General features: G+C 48.4%; 1 pseudogene; it reads right to left on the reverse strand.

Moving 5' to 3' along the window:
- Positions 1-5,177: 5,177 nt before the first annotated feature.
- LOC137212387 (methylosome protein WDR77 pseudogene) lies at positions 5,178-6,295 on the reverse strand (annotated as a pseudogene).
- Positions 6,296-9,982: the final 3,687 nt, after the last annotated feature.

Below are 9,982 nucleotides of genomic sequence, written 5' to 3' on the forward strand. Positions count from 1 at the left end.
GGGCTGGCCGTGCATCCAGCTGGGGAGGACACTTCTAGCGTTCCTGAGTGAGGAGGTGGTGTTTGAGCTGAGGGCCGCCTGATGATAAGAGGCAGACATGCCTGGATCTGGGGATTGAACATTCCAGGCAGAGAGAAGTGCAAAGGCTCTGATGTGAGAATGAACTTGACTTATCAAGGGCTGGAAGGAAAGCCACTATGGCTGGGAGGTCAGGAGTAAAGGAGAGAAAGTAGCAGGGGGTGAGGGGCGAAGTAGACGGACCCAGATTGGCAACATTAAACTCCGTGGAGCAGGGAGGTTGCAGACATCTGGGCTGCTTCCCTTGCGCTGGGCAGGGCCAAGCCCTATGCCCATAAGCTCCAAGAGGTCATTATCTCCTGCCCCTGGAGGCAGCTGGGGCACCCATGCCTGGGGCCTATTCTAACCTCTCTTTGGTCCTGGGACCCTGAGGACTATCCAGCTGCCAAGGGGAAGGGGGCCAAGGGTGGGCTGGGGTGGAGGCCCTGGGGCCCAGGGAAGACATTTGCAGGAGGCAGGAGGTGCTGACCCCTGGGTCAGAGACCTGAGGTCTGTCCCAATGGTGGCAAAGGCATTTTGATTGGAGTCATTAAGATCACTCAGCCTTGATGGCCTGGACTTGAGCCAAGCTGTCCTCATTGGCTCCCCTTGACTTCCTGGACTGACCTCTCCCACCACCCAATGACACGAGAGACCCCTCTGGGGGCACTAACCGACACCCCCTCTTCTGGATTCCAGGGCTTTCTCCCTGCCCCCAGTCAGGGAAAGAGCTCCTTTTGGAGACCAGCCATTGCCTCTGCCCCCCACACGCACTTTCCCCCGCATCCTGGGGGTTCAGCTGAGGCCAGTGCAACCACATTTCCCAGGGCCTCCTGGTCCTTCCTGCCCACGGGGAATTTTCACCCATGTTCCCTCTACTGGGAATGTTCTTTCAACTTCTGTTTACACTGAAAATTCCTCCTACCTTATTCCTCAAGGTATAACAGGTAAATTTCTTCCTCCCTTCCTTCCTTCCTGTGTTCCTTTCCTCCCTCCCTCCTTCCTTCCTTCCTTTCTCTTTTCCTCCCTCCCTCCCTCCCTTCCTTCCCATCATTCATTCATTTTATTTTTTTTAATAAATTTATTTTTATTTATTTATTTTTGGCTGCGATGGATCTTCGTTGCTGCACGCAGGCTTTCTCTAGCTGCGGCGAGTGGGGGCTACTCTTCATTGTGGTGCGCGGGCTTCTCACTGCGGCGGTTTCTCTTGTTGCGGAGCATGGGCTCTAGGTGCACGGGCTTCAGTAGTTGCAGCACACAGGCTCAGTAGTTGTGGCTCGTGGGCTTAGTTGCTCTGCGGCATGTGGGATCTTCCCGGACGAGGGATCGAACCTGTGTCCCCTGCATTAGCAGGCAGATTCTCAACCGCTGCACCACCAGGGAAGCCCTCATTCATTCATTTTATTCATACATTTTAGGCATTCATTTATTCAGCTTCCACCAGGCACTGGGGGCACAGAGGGGGTAGGACAGATTCTGAGGTCAAGGAGTGTATTAACCTGTGTGAGAGGCAGAAGGTAAACAAGCAGGACAGGTTACATACATAATGGACGGGTCCCAGTGCAGAATAAAAATGTGAGACCCGTTGTTAAAAAATCATTAAGAATTTCAAAACGGTGACAGCAGAGCATTAAACCAATCAAAGGGTGCTTCCTAACTAGGGAGCCCTTCTGCAGAGTTCGTGTCCCCAGGAAGCTGGTCCCGTGAACAAACGATTCCATCAGACATGTGGTGGCGAGCCTGGGAGTCATCCAGGGGGAGGGGATGTCCACAAATTGCCAAAAGCGGAAGGAGAGAGATGGAAGGACTCTTTTTGGAAACTGCATGTTGTCTGGACATGAAAAGGGGCCAGAGGAGCAGGCAGGGTCCGATGTAAGGGAGTGGGTCTTTATTCTGTGGGCAGTGCAGAGCCACCTGAAGTTCTGAACAAGGGTGTGATCAGATTCTTCTTCTGAAAAGATTATTCTGGGACCAAATAAGAAATACAAATAAAAATATATGAAAAATATAAATAATAATACATATAAATGGTACAAAAAATAAATGTGAAAAAATTTCCACTTCACTAGTAATCAAACAAATTGAAAGTAATGTTTTTAACTTTTTTTTTTTTTTTTTGCCACGCTGTGTATCTTGCGGGATCTTAGTTCCCCGACCGGGGATCAAACCCGTGCCCCCTGCAGTGGGAGTGCAGAGTCTTAACCACTGGACCACCAGGGAAGTCCCAAAAGTAATTTTTTTTTATTATCAAAAAGTGTTGTTTACAATATCAAAACTTTGGAAATGACTTTAACCCACATAGATCAGGCTGGTGCTCTTGTCCTCACAGCTCCCGAGAGGTCTTGGGGTTCTCCGGGGCACATGATTGACATGGGAGACATTCCAAGGGGGTCGGCTTTATTTGATGATAAGTAATTTCAAACCTAATTTTTGTGTTCAAACAAACATGACAATCACACCACATGGCCACAATAAAAAATGTAGACAATGACAAGTGTTGACAAGGATGTGAAGCAGTTGGAACCCTCACCCATCGCTGATGGGAATGGAAAAGGGTGCAGCAACTTTGGAAGGCAGTTTGGCAGTTTTCAAAATGCTAAACAGAGTTACCATATAACCCAGCAATTCAACTCCCAGGTATGTACTCAAGAGAAATAAAAACATATGTCCACACAAAAACTTGTTTATCAATGTTCATAGCAGCATTATTCGTAATAGCCCCAAAGTGGAAGCAATATAAATGTCTGTCAGCTGATGAACAAATAGAATCTTTTAAAAATGCTTTATTCGTATAATGTAATGTTATTTGGCAATAAAAGAGAATGAAGTGCTGATACATGCTATGATACGGATGAACCTTAAAAACATTATGTTAAGTGAAAGAAGACTGTTACAAAAGGCCACATAATTCCGTTATTTGAAATGTCCAGAACAGATAAATTTATAGAGACAGAAATTAGATCAGTAGTTGTCAGGGGCTGTGGGGAGAGAGGAATGGGAAGTGACTGCTTAACGGGTACAATATTTCTTTTTGGGGTGCTGAAAATGTTCTGGAATTAGATAGTGGTGGTGATCACACAACCTTGTGATTGTTCTAAAACCCAGTGAAATGTACACTTTAAAACAAATGGATTTTATGGTATGTGGAATATATTTCAATAAAGCTGTTTTTTTTTTTTTTTTGAGAAGAAATCATGAAAACAGTCGAGCAAAGAATTAGGGTGACCAGCTGTCCCAGTTTGCCCAAGACTAAAATCAGAAAAGTCCCAGGCAAAACAGGGTAAGTTGGTCACTCTGCATAGAATGCAAACTTTACATTTATTTGAATGATCAAATGTGAGAATTTAAAGAAATTTCCTGGTTATATGAGAGGTAAAGCAGGGGGAAAGCTTAAGGAGCAATGACCTAAATGTCCAACAACAGGAGGTAGTTAAATTCATTCATTCATTCATTCATTCCCCACTAGAATGTAAGCTCCACAGGGGCGAGGGTTTTTGTCTGTTTTATTCACTGCTGTACTCTGAGGGCCTAGGACTCTGCCTGGCACACAGTCCATGAATGTTTGGTGAGGAGAGCTGTATGCTAGGTGCCAGTGGTGCATTAGTTCCTCCTGTCCTAGGGCTTAAACTGCCTCGTGGCTAGTTTAATAAGCAGACAAACAAGACACTAGTGAACAGATGAGGGAATAAGATAATTTCAGATAGTGATATATGTCATGAAGAGAATAAAGTGATCAAGTGGATCACTTTAGGCTGAGTGGTCCCAGGAGCCTTGCTAAGAAGGTGACTTCTGAGGAGGGGGACACCCACTGACAAGCCACTCTCAATGGTGTTAAGAAAACATCTTTTTTTCCAACAATGAATCAACTTCTTATTTCACTGACCGATACTTCTGATTCTCTATCTGATGCCGCATTTAAAATCTTCAGAGTCCCCCAAAACAGCATTCAGTCTTCTTATATCCAGAGACAGGGGCCCAGAGGCAAAAAAGCTCAGGCCCCAGGCTGTTTTCAGGTGGGACAATGGCAGACATTCCTATGCAAGCCTGTGTCAGTTTTTAACTGAAATGCCATTAAGCTCTCCATCCTGAAACTTTTTTCTATGACGTCTGTGGCAGAAATACACTCATCTCTCATATACATAACTCCATGGGGGTGTGGGGTGGGCATTACACAGGTGCCAGCCAAACTTCTTATTCAGCCAGAAACTGGACTTCTTCAGTTTAATAGCAAGGAGATGAGCAAAACTGTGGTGAGTGTGCTGGCTCTTCCTCAAGGTGAGCTGGGCTGGATGTGAACAGAAGCACATGATAAAGGTGAATTAAGCTCTATAAAAAAATTAAGTTGCTCCTATCTCTATGAGCAGTCTATGAGCTGCTTCCAAGAAACCAGGATGCCCACATCCCATATACCTCATCCAGACAAGGCCAATTCCTCACGCACAGCTACATGGGAAGCATAAAAACCTTTTGTTGGACTTCCCTGGTGGTCCAGTGGTTGAGACGCCTCACTTCCAATGCAGGGGTCGTGGGTTTGACCCCTGGACGGGGAACTAAGATCCCACATGCTGCAGGGCATGGCCAAATAACCCCCCAAAACAAAACAAAACAAAATCTCTCAAATAACGTCTTGCTTTAAAAAAAATCTTCTGTACAGCTGAACCAGTTTGCAAGGCAGAAATAGAGACACAGATGTAGAGAACAAACGTATGGACACCAAGGGGGGAAAACGGGGGTGGGGTGGGGTGGGGTGGGGTGGAGTGGTGGTGGGATGAACTGGGAGACTGGGATTGACATATATGCACTAATATGCATAAAATAGAGAACTAATAAGAATCTGCTGCATTAAAAAAATAAAATTCAAAAAAAAGGAAAAAACCTTTTTCTTTAAAAGAAAAAAATCTTTTATTAACATTGTGGGGTGGGGATTGGGTCTAGGGAAAGATGTGGGATGGCTTTTTTATTCCCCCTGCCAGCAACAGCTATGTATCTACACACACACTCAGACACACATACATATCCACGTTCAAGGAAGTTTTTCTTCCCTGACTACGGGACCCCAGAATCCAGCCTGCCCCAGGCTGAGAGACAGTGCCTATTAACTGCACAGGTCTGACGTATCAACGTACTGTATAAGGCTCCTGTGTTGTCTCACAAACTGAGAGCGCAGGGGCAAAGGGAGTGGATACTCACGGGGGGTTTGCTTTTTGTCTGAAATCCAACCTACTTGGCAACACTCTTAGGACCAGGCTCTGGGAGAGGTTCTGTGGGCACGATATGGTGGGTGACCTGACGGTCCCAGCCCACTGGGGTAAGAAGGGAGTGGTTTCGCAGGGACAGAGTAGTATCTCTCACAGTCTCTGTGGGCTCAGCTTCCACACTCCTCAGCAATGCCTGAGTCCAGCACAGCAAGTGAGCCGTCTTCACTGACAGAGGCCAGGAAGGGAGCGCTGTGTGGGGAGAACACCAGCCCAGTGACACACTGGGAGTGCACAGCTGAGCTGAGGGCATAGCTTGCACTCTTTGTGCCCACAAGGGAGACAGTCCATTCTCATCACCGAAGACAGACTTTACTCCGCTGAGGATGCCAAGGCTGGGAGGTAGGAAGGTAGTCAGAGGCACTGCAGCCCATCTGTGATGCTGGCTTGGGGCAGTGGATATCCCACAGTGAAATTCTACTGTCCTCAGTGCATGAAAGAAACACGGAGTCCTTGTGTAGAGAGGCAGCAACACAGGTGACCTGCCCAGAGTGAGCTCGGTATGAATTCAGAATCATCTACTGAGCAAGGTCCCAAACCTTGATGCAGAAGTCTTTGCTACCACCAACCGCTTGTGCGCCAGAGCTTGGGGCACTGCAGACACGATGTCATCGTGCTCATACTTGCAGAACTTGCTGTCAATGAGCGTCTCATTCTCATCCAGCTCCCACAATTCAACAGCACCTGAATTGGAAGCCATTAGGATACCTCTGTCCCCTACCCAAGTGAGGTCAGCCACTCCAGCCTCCGTCTGGACTCCAGCGGAGCAGAAATCTTCCTTGCGGACAGCACAATGGTCCCTAAAAAGCCAGAGGGAGCCAGCCCAGCAGAGGCCACTCAAGCTGGAAACCGTTAGCAGGAATGCCCCGATACCACACCGCCTCCAACTGATGCCCCATACAGGTGGGCGCATTTGGGGGATGGTTCCACTCCCCGCTGCCAGGGGCACAAGTTGGGGGTGGGGTTTCCTTCCAAATCTCCATGGTTCCAACTCCAACCTGGCCCCAAACTGGACGCCCGCCAGAGATTCAGCTCTGCCAACCCCCACGTGGTCCCTCCTCAGGAAAACATCTTAATGGCCAGGAAAATGTTCATGGTGAAGTGGTACCCTTATGTTCATAGCAGCACTATTCACAGTAGCCAAGACATGGAAACAACCTAAATGTCCATCAACAGATGAATGAATAAAGAAGATGTGGTACATCTATACAATGGAATACTACTCAGCCATAAAAAGTATGAAATAATGCCATTTGCAGCAACATGGATTCAACTAGAGATTATCATACTAAGCAAAGGAGGTCAGAAAGAGAAAGACAAATACCATATGTTATCACTTATATGTGGAATCTAAAATATGGCACAAATGAACCTATCTATGAAACAGAAACAGACTCACAGACATAGAGGACAGACTTGTGGTTGCCAAGGGGGAGAGGGGTGGGGGAGGGATGGAGTGGGAGTTTGGGACTAGCAGATGCAAACTATTATATATAGAATAGATACACAACAAGGTCCTACTGTACAGCACAGGGAACTATATTCAATATCCTTTGATAAACTATAATGGAAAAGAATATGAAAAAGAATGTATATATATGTATAACTGAAGCACTGCTGTACAGCAGAAATTAACACGACATTGTAAATCCACTATAATTCAATAAAATAAATTTTTAAAAAAGAATAAGATATATTAAAGCACATTGAAGGTGGGAAGTCACGGGTGATTTCTTTTTACTTTTTTAAAGCATTCTTGTATTTCCCCAATGCCCTGCCTGACGCAAAAATCTGGGGGATTGGATCCTGGGGTGAACCAGACAAATGAAGTCCCTGCTCTCATGGAACAGGTATATTTTATAACTGGGAGAAACAAAACCCAGAATAAAGGAGTAACGTTATTTTTTTAAAAGATTGAAGAAATTGCACTGGTAGGTGTGCCAAAGAGCCAGCTGGAATCTGGAGTCCAGGTTAGGAGTTGGATGCAGCAGCTGTGCAGCCCGGGGTGAGAGCGGAGCTTGCTGGGGAAGGAACAGAAAGTCAGGGAGCATCTCTCAACAGTCATCCATTGTGTGCATGGGTGTAAGTCCTTTCCCCTCTCTCAGCCTCAGTTTCCCCATCTGTTAAATAAGAGGAGACACTAGAGGTGTTTCTTGTTTTTAAAAGATTTATTTATTTATTTATTTATTTATGGCTCCGTTGGGTCTTCATTGCTGCACGCGGGCTTTCTTTTTAGTTGCGATGAGCAGGGGCTACACTTCGTTGGGGGTGCGCAGGCTTCTCATTGCTGTGGCTTCTCTTGTTGCGGAGCTCTAGGCGTGCGGGCTTCTGTAGTTTCGGCAAGCAGTCTCAGTAGTTGTGGCACGTGGGCTCAGTAGTTGTGGCTCGTGGGCTCTAGAGCACGGGCTCAGTAGTTGTGGCGCACGGGCTTAGTTGCTATGCGGCATGTGGGATCTTCCTGGACCAGGGCTCAAACCCCTGTCCCCTGCATTGAAAGGCAGACTCTTAACCACTGCACCACCAGGGAAGTCCCTCCTTCCCTTTTAAGACTGAATAATACTCCACTGTACATATATATATACGTTAGGTAGTTGTGAGTTTCCTTCAGCTCCAACATTGCAGGATTCTCAATTCCAAGTGGCTGTCCACCCTGGGGCTGATTGCTGCCTGGTGAGTTGGGGACCCTGGCTTCAAGCTGACTTTCCCTCCTGCTTGTGTCACCAGGCAGCCAGGGGAGGGCCCCGGGGGATGAAAGGCTTTGGCTAAATACCTGCCGCCTTCTCTCTGGAGCTTCAGGAGCCAGGTCAGGGCCTGGTGCAGGGCAGGGGAGGGGAGTTAATGACGGCCTGTCAGAGGCTTTGTCATCCAGATGAAACTGACCCTGCTCCCGGGCCCCTGCTTCCAGACCGGCCTGATTACAGGGAGCCCTATTCTTCCCCTTCTCGGGGCCACGCCTGGCCTCGAAGCAGCCTCTGCACGCCCAGCTGCTCTGGAGCAGCTGCAGAGATAGGCCCGCTGAGGAATCTGGGGTAGCAGCTGCCGAAATGCACTAGCTTTGGGGCCAGAACAACAGATACAACGCATGGTGAAGCCAGCAGGCTTATGCAGTGGTTCTCATCTGGGGGTGACTAGCAATAACAGCCACTGTTGCCTGAAGTTTTACTAGGTTCATCATGTACCGAGCACTGGACATGGATTATTTCATTTAATCTCACACAGCCCTAGGAGGTTGGTACTGTTAACCCCATTTTACAGAGGAGCAAGCTGAGGCTTGGGGAGCCTTACACAGCTGGTAAGCAGCCCAGCCTTGTTCGGTGATGAAGCCTGATCTCTTATCCCCTGCTTCTGCAATTGGGTGGAAATTTCTTTGGCGAGTTCCTTGGTGGAGGGCAGATGAGGGGGCTGAGTGGATGGAGTCTATTTGCCTTCCCTGCACCAATAAAGGGCAGCAGCTCTTGTAGCTGCTCGGGGTTCTGCTTCCAAACATGTGAAAGCCACTGCTGTAGTTCACCTCATTTGTTTTACAGATGGAGAAACTGAGGCCCTGGGAGGGACAGGGAACTGTCCAGGTTCACTCCAACAGGGTCTATGGCAGAGCTGGGACTAGAACCTGAGTCCAGCCTCCCAGCCGTGCTCTGTTTTTGGTGCCCACGTGGCCTGCTAGATCTTGTATGTGACCCACACAGGCAGGAGGGCACTCTGGGGCCTCACCTGCTGGGTCTGCTGGGCCTGGACCCCCACCCTTCCTTACAGAAGGAGGGAGATGCAGAGGTGGCCGGCAGTGGTGCAGAGAATAGCATGCAGGCTGGAGCTCAGTTCTGATCCTGCTGCTACCTTGCTGTGTGGCCTGGGTAGCTCTGCTCTCTCCAGGCCTCAGTTTCCCCTTCTGTACAATGGGGGTTGATGACAGTTTGGACCAACAGGCACTGGGCAGGGGAGGAAGAGTGGTTAGTCAGGAGGAGAGGAAGGGAGGAGAGGAAGGGAGTGTATGGAGAGAAAGGGAGGAGCCACGGGGCCGCAGGACACCCTGCCTTGCCCTGCTGTCCTGGGGAAACACCCCAGCCCACACTCCACTGCTGGCTAGGGGATGCCACTTGGCCTGAGAGTGTCCAAGCCTTGGATGAGAGAGTTCTTGGTCCCCAAGGCTGCCATGGGGCCGGTGGCTTCCCTTCCTCAGCCTGAATCCTCGCCCTGAGGACGGTGCTGGCCTCATGAGGACTTAGAGGAGGCTGAGTTCCTGGGTGGGCACTCCCATGGGCGTCAGCCTCACCCAGCCACGTGTGCTTGCATCCCTACAGTGCGTGTATGTGCAAACCACACGCACGCCTCACACGGCAGGGACTCTCACAGGCCAAGAGAGGCCCAAACCAGTTCTTAATTTTGAGGCTCCCAGTAATTTAAAAATGAAGACATGCCGAATCAGTCTGGCCACAACTGTGGTGTGTTTAACATACTTTTATTTAATAAATGAACATCTTTAACATGCGCCCACACACACTCACAAATCCAATGCAATTGAGAGATTCCTAAGATCATTGCAGGAATTATAAATGATATGAGTTCACAGTGCTGTGTGGTCTGGTGACGGGATATAGTTTAAAATTGTATGATGAGCGTCCTGTTCTTTCCATCTTGCGCGTGATTCCCTGGGACTAGACACGCAGCCTCCT

Source organism: Pseudorca crassidens, chromosome 2 (genome assembly GCF_039906515.1).
Source record: "Pseudorca crassidens isolate mPseCra1 chromosome 2, mPseCra1.hap1, whole genome shotgun sequence".
Classification (NCBI taxonomy): Eukaryota; Metazoa; Chordata; class Mammalia; order Artiodactyla; family Delphinidae; genus Pseudorca; species Pseudorca crassidens.